General features: G+C 41.2%; 1 protein-coding gene across 1 annotated transcript in view; it reads left to right on the top strand.

Moving 5' to 3' along the window:
- Positions 1-3,779: 3,779 nt before the first annotated feature.
- Positions 3,780-6,000, top strand: part of LOC134538493 (putative uncharacterized protein DDB_G0282129) — a 482,072-nt gene continuing 479,851 nt past the window's right edge. The window contains exon 1 of the mRNA XM_063379862.1: positions 3,780-4,045. The gene's annotated coding sequence lies outside the window, so the exon portion shown is untranslated. The remainder of the gene's footprint in view (positions 4,046-6,000) is intronic.

The raw sequence follows: 6,000 nt of genomic DNA, 5'->3' as shown, positions 1-6,000 counted from the left end.
CGCCCGACCGCTTCCGAAGAAGGCCGACCACCAGCCGCAGCGTTCAAAGCCCCCGCGCTCAGTGTTCCGCGGGCGGCATCCACAGACATGTTAGGGGCAATGACGATTCTGGGTGTGTACGAAGGTAACACACGTTACAAATTCATTGTTCACGATCACCGTTTGCGAAGTCGCGATCACGTGAGTCAGTACGGGAGTATGCTTCATCGCGTCGTATCGGGCAACAAGGAACTCATCAACCGAACCAGTATCTGTGAAGTACCTGCGTTCTATTCCTGCAGGGAGGTGGCGTGGAACAACTGCATCGCAGCCGCAAAACGTGACATATATTCAAAACAAAACGTAATATCCGTAAGCAAATAACTCTCCTGAACACTTCTTGGTTTCTAGGTTGAGACTTCTTCCATGAAAATTATTTTGTGTCCTAGGTTTCGGCCTCGGTATCTTCTAGCACAGTATTTGTATGAGGCCGTTCACGTCCCAGCTGAAATTTATCCACGTGTGTTGGCCATCGCGCAGCAGCCTTTGAATGCGGCCCTTGAAGATAGTCCTTGAAGATGCGTGCCGAAACGTCGGGCACTCTGTCATTTCGCACGGATGTGGTCCGAACCCAGAAACCAAAAAGGTAGTTAGCGCATCTGGCTCCGAAAGTCTACGATATATATGTCTACTGCTGATTGGCCGCAAACAGTAAATCTGCGCACAGAAAAAAAAATGTTTTAAGTTACAACTTCCTGTGCGGTGTGCGTGTGCTATTTTCCAACGTACCAGCTGCCAAATGTTTGTGCGAGATCCAACTGCTGTGCGAGGGCAGCCCAGCCTTTACAAATGATCTTATTCACCATTTAAAATTTTGAAAGTTTCGGGTAAATACCATCATTAAACACGTTTGTATAAATATAACTGTGGTGCTACAACACTCGCTAGCGTTGAATTTTTAATTAAAAAAATAATACGTTAAATATAAATGATGTAGGTATACAACATACGCACCCTTGGCATTCCAACGAATAACCCTACGACTTATATATATATATATATATATATATATATATATATATATATATATGTTTCGGAGCGAGTGAGTCCAATACAAAAGCATGACGTTGTTAAAATGTGTTCTGGAAACGAATGGTAAAATTAAATGGCTGGTATCAATCTACTCCCAGCGCCGTCACAGGTTTTGCGGAGGGGAAAAGAAAGGAAGGATTTGGGGGGGGGGGGGGGGGGGGGGGGCAAAATCCCCGGGGCTCAAGTTCCGAGTTTAGAATTTTTTTAAGGGCCTGGATTTGCCCTGATAAGGCGAAAACTACAATTATATTGACAACAGAATTCGTAGGAAGCCGTACAAGTAACTAATGCGATATGCACAGATCACCATAACAGGGTTTTTTTCCACAGTGATGTTCAGGTACAATTTTCAATTTGTTTTAAGTAGATATCAAATAAATACTACCTATCGTAGCCGTTACCATGGTGCGACTTTCGGAAATATTTATACAGGTTGTCGTTTCATGGCCCATAGATCCCAAAACCATCGCCAAATATATATATATATATATATATATATGTGTGTGTGTGTATATATGTATGTATGTATATATATATATATATATATATATATATAGTGGAAACGATAACGGTTGTAATTTTTTACAAATTACTTCCAAACTCATATATAAACCCAGTAGTGGAAAATCTCGGTCGAGTTCGTTAACGGGCAAAATCCGAACAAAGGGGTAGAAACAGGGGAGGTTTTTTGAAATCAGAAAAAATCGCTGTAACTCCCATCATATGGAAAATATCAAATCTGTTTGAACGTATTATAACTCGTAGGAGTAATACCAATTTTTTTTGTCTGAATAGGTTTTTGATACGACCAATCATAACTGCAAGGGGTTGAAAAACCAAGATTGGAAGACAAAAGAAATCATAACGCCATTCGTAGGCGTAACGTAGAATTCGTAAAAATTATGTATTAATCTTATAATTTTTATCTAATACTTTTGTCTGAAACAATTTTTTATAAGATTAACCAAAGTTGTAGAGGATTGAAAAAATAAAGGGGTAGAATTTTAAAATATTAATAATTTTCGTACCATATACACAGTTAAATCCGTTGAGTTTTATTGTAAAATAATAAATTATTATCTACAACTTTCATCTGAAATAATTTTTATTCGACCAACCATAACTACAAGGGGTGAAAAAAACAAGGGTTGGGAGTCAAAACAATATAACTCCCTTAGCAAGTACACAATCTAATCGGTTCAAATTGTTTGTAAATCTTATAAATTTTATGTAAAACTTTTGACGGAAACAATTTTTGATAAGATGACCCATTTCTGCAGGATTTTGAAAAAAAAAAGTAGAATTTAAAAAAATTGATTGCAAGGGGTGGAATAAACAGAAGTTGAATAACAAAAAATTAATAACTCCTTTAGTAGGCACACCATCAAATCCGTTCAAATTGTTTGTAAATCATAATTGTTTTCTAAAACATTTTTCTGAAACAATTTTTGATTATAAGTTACAAACTATTATTGCAAGAAGTTGAAAAACCTGTGGTTGGAATGAGACAATAAATAAAACTTCTCTACCCGGTACACTATCGAAAACCATTCTTATTTTTGTTTAAAAGTCTAAACTTTGAATAAAACTAATGTTTGAATAAATTTTTGTTTATCCAGTCATTACTACTAGGGGTGGAAATAACAAGGGTTGAAAGTAATAAATAATCCTTACTTTTTAAAAATAGATATACTATCATTTCCGTTATAATCTATTGTATGGATACTAAACGTCATCTGAAACTTCGGCTGAAAGAAAGTTTGATCAAATGAATTATTGTAAAGTAAAAACATGGGTTGAAATTAAAAAAATTAAAACTTTCATAAGGTAATATTCGTTGGAATTTATTCTAAACCATCTTAATATTATTTGTAATCTTGGCTTAAACAAACTTTTTATACGACCACGTTATTACTGCAAGGGATGAAACTTAGTGTTTGAAGGTCAAAAAAAATTAAATAATTACCTTAGTTGGCATTGAATATGAAATTCGTTCTCAGCTATTCAATGCTGCGTTCTAAACTATTCAATGCTGGATACATTAAGTTAAAAAAAAAATTCGTTATATATTCGCTGCATGAAAAATGAGAAAATATTTAATTGATCATTTTGCAATGTTTTAAAATTTTATAGAAGCTTCCTATCTATTTTCAGAATAAATAGGTGCCTCGAAATCTACCTACGCCTGTAGGCTATGCTGAAAGGCCACCAGTGATGGATGCAGGAATTTTCTTCGGAGGGGGGTGGGGAGGGAACGATTTTTTGTGGGAAAATAGAAAAAAAAACATTACATTCTGAGAACGTATATTAAAAAAAATTGCATTAAAATTACATTATGGCGATGGCGAGGTAAAAAAAAATACTTCAACTACGTCACACCTCTTGACAATTTTATAACTCCAATGGTTGCACCGGTGGCGCTAGCGCACCTGGCGGCCGTGGTGCGAAACAAGCAAAGGATGTGTGTTTTGAAAATTTGTTCGTTAAGTAACGGGGATCAAACGGGGACGAAGTCACGTGCCTCCGCCGCTGGAGATCAGTAGTGGAATCACTTCCGCGCTAACTTCCCGCCGCGGGGCCGGCTGCGCCCGGGCGCGGTTGGCAGCCCTGGGGGCTCGTCGATAAAGCGGCGGCGGTGGCGCCGCGCGGCGGCCGGGCGGGGAACCAGCCAGCGAGGCGGCAGGACGGCCAACCTTCCCCGCGCGGCGCGGGGCTCAGTCGACGCGACGGGCTGCCAGCTGATCGGGAGGAGGGGCGTAGCTCCGACGGGCCGCGGGCAGTTCGCGCTATCTTCCCCCCTCGAGAGGGGTCATCGCTGTTGTCGAGAGCGCGTCGCGGTGTGACGGATTGCTGGTTCACGTCTTCAGTCATTCACACAGTCGTTTGCTTAAAGCGGGAACTCCGGGGAAAGTGCGTCGCTGCAACTCGCCGGGAGCGAAGGCGGGGACTCCACATCGACCCACGCGGCCCTGAGGTGAGTGAAAGTGGTGCGCAGATCCCTAACATACCACTCCCCCCCCCCCAGCCCCCGTCACCACTGCAGGTGTCGCGGCGCGCGGCAACGGGAATAGCGTGTTGCGACGGGCAGGTAATCTAATATTAAACCCCCCTCTCTCGAGATACGCAACGGAGTGACCTTGAAGAGCGCGCGTGAGTGTGACGCGGCCGTAAACACGGACATAACGCCCGCCTACGGCACACACGGGGTGCGCAGCTTCAAGGAAAAAAAAAAAACTTTTTAAAACTGAAGTAGCTTGGCTTCTGAGCTGTAGCCGTGTCCTTGGCGAATAATTCACCGACGTTTCGGTCGACATTGCAGTCGCCGTCATCAGGGAGCAGTTACCTACTGTGTGGTTCTTACCAGGGGAAGGCGAGAGTATATGAAGGCAGGACAACTGGTAATAACCTCAGTAGGTAACTAACTGCTCCCTGATGATGGCTACTGCAGTGTCGACCGAAACGTCGGTGAATTATTCGCCAAGGACACACGGCTACAGCCCAGAAGCCAAGCTACTTCAGACAATGGCCGTGAAAGCCTGCGAACGTTATTAACTTTTTAACACTGTTCAGTATATCCGTCATGTAAGAATGCGCTGAGGTTTGTTTCCGGATGTCGTTTCCAAACTGTATTTCCAGAAGAGTTAAAATGGCTGAAGTCGCGTGTTTCCAAAACATATAGTTATTTGCATGAGGGCAGACGTTCTTCAAAGAAATCTAGAGACTTGTTATTACACTTCATTTCTCCGCCATGTAATGTTATGGTTACCGCTCAGATCTCCTACGTAGTTGCACGAATAGAAGACTTGTGCTTAGAGGCGACACCTGGTCAGAAGCACCAGCGAGCGTCGCACTTAATCACTCATCATTAACGCAATTGCACTAGCCAAGCAGGATGACAATAATTGTTCTGCTTCTCGGCACGGCCTTGAGATTTGAAAACTGTTACCTTTTTGAGCGTTTGTATCTGACGATACATACTGCTCTATATGTTTTAACACTCGGGTAGAACAACCTAAGTATTCGTTTTTAACACGGAGTAAGTCTGCTTTACTGTCGTTTCTGTTGTGTTTATGAAAGTTCATTTAAAGGACATTCAAACTGTTCGTATTTCACCCAGATCCTGTTATGTCACGTTGTAATCAGGATTTATCCGGGCTACCAAGGCCAGGGCCGGCGCGTCCATATAGGCGAACTAGGCAACCGCCTAGGGCGCCAAGTAGCTGGGGGCAGCACAGCACGACACATAACAGCTGATATAATATGTTTAACGATTATTGAAACTAAATGAAAATGGATTTTTGTAACAGTTTGGAATGTTCATATTGATATAAGTAATTATTTAAAGTCCACGGTGACCTGTTTATGATTTGTAATAAGTAAAAAAAAAAAAAAAAACCACAAGCCTGCTTACATTTGATTGTTGACAAAATCTTAGGCTTACGTGATGTATTTTGAGGCAAGGAAAATTTTTTTTGTGGTGTCTGGCCCGGGGGGGGGGGGGGGGGGGGGGGCATTAAGGTTTTTCGTCTAGGGCGCCAATTTACATTGCACCGGCCCTGACCAAGGCTCAGCGTAAATTAACCTTACCAAGGCCAAAATTTTCTTCAGCTTTACGTATTAACAAGGGTGAAAATTTCACATACGTATCTTGAGGCTACCTGACGATACTAAGGTACATTATAAAACACAAACATAGTAGAAAATTATTTTTTTTTCATCGAGCTTCTTTCCATAATGAAATTTTTTTTTCGTGTAACTTTATCTACACGTAAAAGTGTAATTTCTTTTCGCTGTACGATAGTTTATGCGTGTGATAAAAATAAAACCGTAGCCTTCTATAAAAGTTTTCGGAATACTTTAAATATAGAAGGCGGCAATCGATATACGCGTTGCGCTTAATTTATAAACGGGTTATTTGAAAACGTAGTT

This window comes from Bacillus rossius, chromosome 13, assembly GCF_032445375.1.
Source record: "Bacillus rossius redtenbacheri isolate Brsri chromosome 13, Brsri_v3, whole genome shotgun sequence".
NCBI lineage: Eukaryota > Metazoa > Arthropoda > Insecta > Phasmatodea > Bacillidae > Bacillus > Bacillus rossius.
The sequence above is the reverse complement of the archived record's forward strand: the minus strand, read 5'-3'. Positions and strand labels throughout refer to the sequence as shown.